Source organism: Anthonomus grandis, chromosome 1 (genome assembly GCF_022605725.1).
Source record: "Anthonomus grandis grandis chromosome 1, icAntGran1.3, whole genome shotgun sequence".
Lineage (NCBI taxonomy): Eukaryota > Metazoa > Arthropoda > Insecta > Coleoptera > Curculionidae > Anthonomus > Anthonomus grandis.
This window is the reverse complement of record NC_065546.1, coordinates 7,717,140-7,727,262: the sequence shown is the minus strand read 5'-3', so window position 1 is coordinate 7,727,262 and position 10,123 is coordinate 7,717,140. Positions and strand designations below refer to the sequence as shown.

General features: G+C 32.7%; 1 protein-coding gene across 2 annotated transcripts in view; it reads right to left on the bottom strand.

Moving 5' to 3' along the window:
* LOC126737949 (uncharacterized) overlaps positions 1–10,123 on the bottom strand; it is a 541,322-nt gene that overhangs the window by 381,329 nt on the left and 149,870 nt on the right. The gene's annotated exons all lie outside the window — the stretch shown is intronic.

The following is a 10,123-nucleotide window of genomic DNA, read 5'->3' as shown; positions in this document are numbered from 1 at the left end:
ATATTTAATGAATCATCAGTAGTATATATTTAAGTTATGCATCTTTTTAATTTTGATCGCTTTTTAATACATAATTTAAAAGTTATGGTTTTACACTTAAGTATGTAATTTTCTTCTTTACGTGCCGTCTTCAATGAAGGTTTGCGATCACAGATCATTCTAAGCTGTTGCTGGAAGCTTAAGCCAGTCAAGTTTCCGACGTTTCGTATCCATGCCTGAGTAGATGGCCTAAGTATGCTGTTTTCCTTACTTTTATTATATGTAGCAGCTCTCGCTCATCACCTATTCTCCGAAGTACTTCATTCTTCATAATTCTCTCCGTCGTAGAAATCCTCAGCATTCATCTGCAGTACCAGAGTTTAAATCCCTCCAAAATCCAATCAGTCTCTTCATCATACTCGATTTCAATGTCTATAATTCAACGCTGTACAACAGGATTAAGCAAACGTAACACCGCACCAGTCTAAGACACAAGCTCAATTCCAAGTATGAATCACAGATGAGGACTCGCCAAGGATTTATGTGTTAAAAGCCAGGCCTTATATACGATAAATCCTTAGCGTGCTTGCTTAATTGAGGAGTCTGGATTCAAAACTCACATTCGCCCAGTTTGCTTATTTGTGGAAAATCTGGAAAAACATTTTTGACGATTTCTATGGAAATAAACGGGGTTTTTAAATACGAGGTCTGGCTATGAAATAACGAGACTGGTTACGAAAAAGGGTTTTATTATAAAAATTATTATACGTTCGAATGCTTGCCTTCAATATACTTCCCTCCCCTCGCCCCACATCTTTCCATACGTTTTTTCCATTGATCGAAGCAGTGCTGGAAGTCTTCTTTGGTGAGGGCCTTTAGGAGCTCTGCCGTTTTTTGCTTAACCGACTCAAATCGGGTCCCTTTCAAAGCAGATTTTATCTTCGGAAATAAAAAATATTCGCACGGGGCCAAATCTGGCGAATACGGCGCGTGTTCGAGCATTGGAGTGCGCCTACCACGACAAATAGTAAGTCTGGTTGACAGTCTGACCCTCTGGAACTCATTCAGTCATCACGATACCGTTATTGTCGAAGAAAACGATCAACATTGCCTTGAATTTTGATATGGACATGTTTTTTTTTTATTCTGGGCGATTCAGGCGTCTTCCAATGCATCGATGGCCGCTTGGTTTCAATATCGTATTGAAAAATCCACGTTTCTTCGCAAGTAATAATGTTTTTCATCAGTCCGGGATCTTCTTCTAACCTTTTAAGGAAATCTGAGCAGACCTGTTGACGCAAGAGCTTTTGGTCAGGAGTCAGGTTTTTTAGCACCAACTTCGCACAGACTTTTGTCATGTGTAATTCCCCGTGTAAAATTTTTCTAACCGTTTCTTTATCAGCGTTTATAGCCTCGGCATTTACCCGGGTGCTCATTCGACGATCTGCACGCACAATTTGGTTGATTTTGGTCACTGTTTCCGGAGTTGAAACAGTGACAGGGCGACCTGAGCGCTGGTCATCTTCAGTGCTCTCTCGGCCCTCACTAAAGCGCTTACACCACTCAAAAACATGCGCACGAGAGAGAGAATTTTCCCCATAGGCCTTTGGCAACAATTTATAGCAGTCAGTCGAAGTTTTTTTCAAATTAACGAGAAATTTAAGATTGATGCGTTGCTCTTGTTTCTCGTCACACATGGTTTTTGACACGAGAAAAAAACACGTTCGTTTCAAACTGCTACTGCACGAATACGATAATAGTGACGAAAACTGAAAGTGAAAATTGAAAATTGAAAGGACTTTCAATGTTCTAAGACCATCTCGGTCCTCTGGTAGAAGGTCATAAAAAGCTTGACCTCTTAATTTATGCACGCGATGTTATTTAATGATGGTTTGTTTATTCTGTTTGTCTTTGATTGTTCCAATTTTTGTCTGTCAACTCTAAACAAGTAGAACAAACGTCTGTTCGAGTAGTTCCGAATCCAAGGTGATATTCTGTATTAAAAACTTTTCGGAAGTAGCTTTCCTTGACTGGTATTCCACTGTACGTTCTATATAGGTTCTTAAAATTCAAATCCAAAGATAAATAATGACTCCCAACACACTTTAAGGTATTTATAAAATTCATTACAGCCTGTTTTTTTGGAAGTATTAATTTTTTTTTCAAATTTGGCCACTCTCCTTTAATAACTATGACAACTTTAATAACTATATGGAACAAAGATAGAATAGACCTGAGTGCCTGAGGAAAAGACAGAATTTATTCTTAATTGCGAGATGGACAGAAAAATACCTCAACTTCCTAGAAGAAGGACAGAGTAACTCCAACATTATCAAAAGAATTAAAGAGTGAGAAAGACAAAGATCCTGGGAGAGGGGTAAAATGATTTCTCAACTATCTGGAATAAGGATAGAATTAATATTTAAATGCCTGAGGGAAAGGCAGATTGACATTTTAACTGAGTGAAGAAGGACGGAAACATGCCTCAAGTTCCTGAAAAAATAAAAGAGTGATTCCAACATTTGGCATTTACAATACTGGCATTTACCCAGAAGTAAAAAAGTTTTTTGCTATCAAATTTAAATTCCCAAAATGTCTGTGTTGCAAAAAAGTGTTTTGAAGTAAACAGGTACCAAACTCATACTAGAGTACGGCAATCTGGTGCATTACATTTTTGATTATTTGAGCGGCATCTTTTCATTTTTGTGATTACCATAAATTTAATTAGAAATTTATCTTGCTCAAGTTTCTTTTTAGAACTACAAAAATTTTGATGAAACTGACGAATTTCTTGCATGGTTAAAGATAGGCACTTTAAGTAAGCCCAATATCTAGAAGAAACGATAAAAATAATAACACTTTTTATAGTAATATAAGAAAAATGTACTTTTTTTTAACTTATTACATTTGCACTGGTCTGGTGTTCTTTTGAGTTTTCTTGTTTTAGACGCATTTGGACTAGGAGTAACAGGTAAATCCATTTTAACGTAAAACCAAAACTACTTAGAAAATACAGTGCACAACATTACACAACTGACGCCTTACACGTTTTACAACCGACTAAATTCGAAAATGACAAAACAAACAAGAGCCAATAATATTTCCCACAAGAAAGATAAACACGTGCGTTTTTTGGAAAATGTTAGCTTTCAAGAAATAGCAAACATACTTGCAATTATGTCAACATGACAAAATGAGAGTTTTGTTTGTGAAGCTAGTACTTTTATAAGGATGTATATGGTAAAATGAAAGTTTTATGACGAATTCAACATCTAAATACGTGGATATGTAGAGTATCTATGAGATAGCGTCACTAATGTGACTTTTGATACTGGACCCCTCAATTCTAGTCGTCAATTATTTAATTCCTGGGATTTGTGTCTTTTTTAAGCTCAACGTCTGTGTCAGCCATTAGTGCCGTATCATTAGTATATCTTATACTGTTGGCGCCTTCTCCATTTACTTTAATTCCATCTGAAATGTTCCTCTGAGAAAATATTAAAAAGGATCAATTATGGGTAATTCTGAGAAGGATCTTTATAGCGTTATTCAGCAGACTAATTAATATATACTCACTGGATTGATGAGAATTCGGCTTTCTGGGAATGATAATGAAAGTAGACTCTAGCCATTCTGTTTCAATTTTACAGAGATATTTGGTTTTGGTGCTTTTGGAAGAGATCCAAGTTTTCTTTATCAATTATCTTAATAACTTCTGAATTTATATTATCGGATCCTGGGCTCTTAATGTTTTTTAGTCGGTTTATAGCACGTTTAACTTTACATGTAATTATAGCAGGACTTCATTAATATATCTTATAGATTATACTTCTCGTAAGTCGGAAAATAAATCTCGCACGTAATTTTCCTATATGACTATTTCCTTAGAGAGTCTTTTTGATTGTTGCTGGATATTATTAAACATTCCATATGGTGCTTATTGTTTATTTGCTTTAATGCAATTTTAGCAGCAAGACAAAATGAAGCGTTAAGAATAAAAGGTCAACAAAAAAGAAAACTTTTGACAATATTTATTTTAAAATAGAATAGGGTCAATAGAAAACCTAAACACCATTTTTATATTTGGTTGAAAGATTGATTTATTTTGGGTAATTTATTTTATTTATTTTCTCTGGAATTAATTGAACATTAATAACATCCTTGATATCAAGTTAGTAAATAAATTATTACCATTACTTATACCATTAATAAATTAATATTCCATTCTTTGAATTCTATCTAAAGAGCATACAGTTTCTTTCCCTAATAACGCTTAACTATAAATCTTTCATAGAATTTATCTTTTAATGTATTAAAACGTGAAAAATTATTTTGAAAATTATTTTTAAATTTTGGATCATTTTATTTTCCTTTGTGATAAACGTGTTTTTTTACAAAAGTCTACACCACACATTTTGGTAAAATAAAAAACTTTAATTAAAATACAACTACTCGTAATCCGGGTTTCTATTTTTTATTGAGACCGCGTTTGTTCCACGCTAACAAGGAAATACTTTTTAAATTTAATCGAAATTGTTGCACTAATTAAATTCTTTTACCACATGTTGAATTTAATTGCAAATTCTGTCACGGGGTTAGTTTTTATTTCGCAGGTGAAATTATTTATTTCATAGTAAATAAATGGCTTTAGGAAACTGGATTTTTGATTGTAGGATTAAAGAACTAAATAACTGTTGTCGATGAAAGATAGCAGAAGAAAAAGGTAAGAAGAAGAGAGCAAAAGAACTAAATTAACTAATTTTAAGATTCGTTGCATAACTGTTATTTAACTTTATTATTACTAACTTAATTTTATTACTAACGAATATTAATGAGGTTTTAAGAATCAGAGATTGGAAAATAAGTCAAAGTTAGAAAACCAATAAAATTGTGACTGGAATCAGAGTCCATTGAGCATCAGAGATATATTGCAAATATCGAAAATATTAGAACCAAAAATCATTTTAACCGCGAGAATCTCAAACTGTATACCTCATTTAAGATATCAAGCTTTGATAAAAAGACCAAGCATAAATATAAAGGTGAATGTAGTAATGAACGAACTAAGCACGAAAACTGATAAAAAAATATCAAGAGCACTAAAATGAGCGCACTAATGCTAATGATAAAATTAATTCATTCTATTAGTCATGGGCGAAGTTAGAGCCTCAAAAACGGAGGGGCTAAAGCCCCCATCCAGGGGCAGAGTTACACGAAGAGGTGAGGGGGTGGCCAACAAAGAAAAGTCCGCCGCAGGCGCCTCCGGAGGTAACAAATTTTTTGGTGGGCACCTTCATTTTCGCCTATAAGCCGTTAAAATTATTAAAAAAAAAGAATAGTCTTAAACAGCTTCTATTCTAATTTGCTGTACTATATACATAATATCATGAATTTGTTTTACTTTTATTTTCATATTAGATTTCATCTAAGGAACACGTTTCTGAATTTTATTGCAATATCCATAATGTATGAACCATTCTGTATATGTATTGGAGTATATTGCATACACAGCAAAAGTCAAAAGTCGCTAGTTTAAAAAAAAAAAATTCAAAGTTCAAAATAATATCATTTTAATATCTAATTGTCGGACTTAATTAATTTAGACAAAGTTAAACACGACGTTTCGGTTGGTAAGTATCTCCAACCATTATTATATTAAAATGTTATATTAAGTGTAAACTAGCAGTTTAACCAAAACAGCAGTTACCAACCAAAACGTCGTGTTTAACTTTGGTTAAATTAATTAAGACAATGCAAATCCGACAATTAGATATTACTTCTCCATTGTCTGCTATCTTCAAAACCAATATCATTTTAATAAAAGGCAATAATTCTTCAAAAATAGTAAAAGAAAAATTTATTTAAAATGTCCTTAAATAAAATGAAATCCAATAAAATTATCTTATAACTACTCTAATAAAAGTTTTCGATTTCCTTTTTTTGAAAACTCTTTTAAAATTTCATCTGGCGACAATGACTTTGTTAGACCACTTTCAATACTAAGAGTGGTTAGTGCTAAAGAACTAAATTGATCCTGACTCATCGTTGACCCAAACCAATTTTTAATTCTTCTCATTGTTGAGAAAGAGCGTTCGCAAGACGCTAAAGAAATTGGCAAAACTAATGCTATTTGCATAAGGGTATATGCATTTGGAAAAGTCTCTTTTCTTAATACATCTTTAATATCAGAAATGGTAATGTTGTGGCTCTGGCTTTTATTTATGCAGTTCCCAATAACAGTCATTTCAGCTTTTAATAGCTCCTTATCGATTAAAAAGGTATCTCCATACAATTTAATGAATTCCAAACTACCATCAAAATCCATCTGCAAAAAATTGAAGACAGATTTAGCTAATTTCTGACTTTCGGAAGAAAATCTTATTTTTAGATGATTTATTATATTGTCGAGAGACCTATAATAAATTGAAATTAGCCAAAACTTTTGTGCCTCATTTTTTATCAAAGGTGAATTTAAGAACGTTTCTTCGTATACTGCGGAAGTGGAAGCTTCAAGCACATATTCTTTAAGTCTTATACTTTCTGTTTTTTTACGTTTTGAACAATTTTTTTTGGGGGGGCTAATTTCATTTTAAAGGGGGCTAAGCCCCCAAGCCCCCCCCTAACTCCGCCCATGCTATTAGTGCGAAAATTGTGATGCCATGAATGAGGTTAAATCAACGGTAGAGGCAAAGTTTACTGAATAAAATACTTATTCAGTAAACTTTTTATTAAGTATTTTATTCAGTAAACTTTGGTAGAGGTAAATAAACCTGAGCGCGCAAGGAAACGCAGCCGTACCGACAATATTATGGACGTCGACGTTGCCACTGTTAGTGAAAGTTCTGCGACGCTGAATTTCTTGGTGCAGAAAATGAAGCAGCTGAGTGGTAAAGTGGATTTACTCCTATCGGAAAATGGTAACCTTAAGGCTGAGATTGCTAGTCTAAAAGAAATTGAAGTGGTAAGCCCTAAAGGTACCGGTGCATTGTCGACGGTGTCGTCGTCTTATGCACAGGCCCTTAAGAACGACAACAAAGTTCTGGTTGTTTAACAGAAGGGTGAAGAAAAAGACGTTGGAAAAGTCAAGGAGGACCTTAAAAAAAAAGTGAATCCCACAGATATTGGTGCTGGTTTAACACTAGGAAAACCCACTAAAAATGGGGGAGTAATTCTTAAATGTGGCAACGAAAAAGATTTGTCTAATATTCAGGCAGAGATCCAAAGTAAAATGGGAGATAATTATACAGTGGATATTCCATAAAAATTAGAACATAGGATTAAGGTAGTGGGTATCAATGAGTCAGAATTTGCCTTAACGGATAATGAAATTTTATTAAAAATTGAGAGCCAAAATATACACAACATTCCTGACAAAAAAATTAGGAAGTTTTAAGGAAAACCAAATTTGTAAATAAGAAGTTTACTATGGTACTTGAAGTGGATGCCAAAACATACGGTATTTTCATAGAAAGGGAGAGAATAAATATAGGTTGGAATCGATATGCAATTTTTAATGATTATGGTGTGAAAAGATGTTTTAGATGCTGTCAGTATGGTCACATTGTAAAAGACTGTAAGGAAAATAAAGTGTGTGGAAAGTGTAGCGGGAATCACGATTTTAAGGAGTGTAATGTTAATAGTGTCAAATGTGCAAACTGTGTTATGTCTAATAAAAAATATGGTCTCACTCTAGAAGTTAGTCATACCACCTGGGACTTAAACAAATATGAATGCTACAAAAGAATTAAGGATATTCAACGGTGTAAGAATATTAAATAGCAATTAGACTCTAAAGATGTTCATAACTGTAGCATTGTGTATTTTAATTGCCAGGGTTTTCTAAATAACAAAGAGCACATTGTTTTATTAATTAATGATTGGAAACCCAAAATAGTATTTCTGAGTGAGACACATGTATCATGTGATATTGAATTGTGTGAATTAAATATCAGGGGGTATAAATTAGAGCAATGCACTACCAACAACAACAGAACAGGGGAGGTTATGGCATTAATACGTTGTGATATTAGATATAAGATTGTCACTGTTCAATGTCTTGAAAACTATGTTTGGTTATTGTCCCTCGAAGTATCTTTGTCTGGTTTGAAGTATTTTTGTTCGGTTTTATATCATCCGCCTCAGAAAGATTTTTGCAAATTTTATAGATTTTTTTAATAATAATTTAGATCAAATTTGTGACTTTAATGGTATAAATGTAATAGTAGGCGATTTTAATTTTGATTTATTGAAAAACTCATTTTATGGCAACAAAATATTTAATGTTATATATACCAATGGATTTTATCAAATAGTACAGACCCCTACTAGAATAGTCCCAAGAAGCCAAACATTAATAGACTATATCGTAACAAATAATAAAAATCTCCAATATAAAGTTCACCTTACGCCTAAAATCAGCGACCATTCAATTCTTTCAATAACACTTCCCCAAGAAAAAAATCCAAATTATAAAAAAATTACATTTCAGAGGTCTTTTAAAAATTATGATCCCAATGAGTTACAACAAGAATTATCACATTCTGTTTGGAATAATAATGTTTCTGATGTAAATATTTTGGCTACTTCTTTCATTGGAGATATTGAAAATATTATTAATCGTATGTGTCCCAGGGTCAAGATAGTCCAAAATCAAAAATATCTCGACAAAAAATGGATTACTTCTGAAATAAGAGAAATTATGCGTGAAAGCGTGATCTATTATACAAAAGAGCTGTTATGAGTGGAAGTGAAAATAATTGGCAAGAATACAAAGGGAAAAGAAATATTATTGTAAGTAAAATAAGAACAGAAAAAGAAAATTTTTACGCAGAAACAATAGACTTAAATAAAAGTAACCCAAAAGAACTGTGGAAAAACCTTAAAACTCTTTTACCTGGGAAAAAGCAAGAATTGCCAGACGTAATCAGGTTTGAAACAGAAGTAATCAACCAAGAGGCAGACATAGCTAATAGATTTAATAAGTATTTTGTGTATAGCATTGACGGTATAATTGGGGATATATCACTTCCACAAAATGCTGTACCCTTTTATATTGGACCCACAGTGCATAGTGGAATATTTAGTAATTTTGAAAAATTAACAATGGTTAGAATGAAGGAAATGATAAAAAACCTAAAAAATGTGGGTGGGGGTGAGTGTGGCATCTCTAAGCAAGTCCTTTGTGACGTAGTATATGCAGTTGGTAATCGTCTTTTAGATGTTATTAACACATCACTTAGCAATGGTGTTTTTCCAGAATCTTGGAAATTATATAAAACCTAGTTTTGCATTTGAGTCGAATTGCACCGTTCCAATAAAATAAAATCTGTACGATTTCTCGTATGATAACTATGAATATCACTAAATACCTTCAATGCATCACACAAATAGTTAGGTAACAAATTATGTTTAAGTTTAAAAACAAACAGATACACATTAAATAAAACCCTTTGCTTCACAGACAACATATTTAAAACATTCAACATACATTTAATTGGCGTATACCAACTACATTTTAAAATTTGTCTCATAGCTCTATTTTGTATTTTCTCCATTTGGTTTATTTTATACTGAGGTAGATTAAATAACAAAGTCGAACAGAATTGTAAGTGTGGGAGAGCAATAATATTATAGAGTTGTAGTTTTGTATGCATGCTTAAGTTTTTACCTATTCGAGTTATAAAACCGACTTTTTTTGAAAATTTTCGCATTACATAGTCAGCATGAGCTTGAAAGTTTAGATTGCAATCCAACATTATGCCTAAATATTTAATTTCCCCATCATAAGTAATATTTTCCCCATTTACAGCTATGTGCTTATTTTGGATTTCCGCTTCACTAAGCTTTGATTTCTTTCTAAATATGCAAAATTTGGATTTATCAGTATTTAAAAATAGCTTATTAACACACAGCCCATCAAAAATACGCTCCAAATCATCATTCAAATCTTTCTGCATTTGTCGTAAGTTTTTACCTATAATATAAAGCATTGTGTCGTCAGCAAAAAGAATAATTTTACACTTAAGTATTACTCTAACCATATCATTAATATAGTAATATAGATTAAAAATAACAGCGGACCCAAAACCGTTCCTTGTGGTACACCATATTTAACATTTACAGACTCCGACAAACAATTTTTACA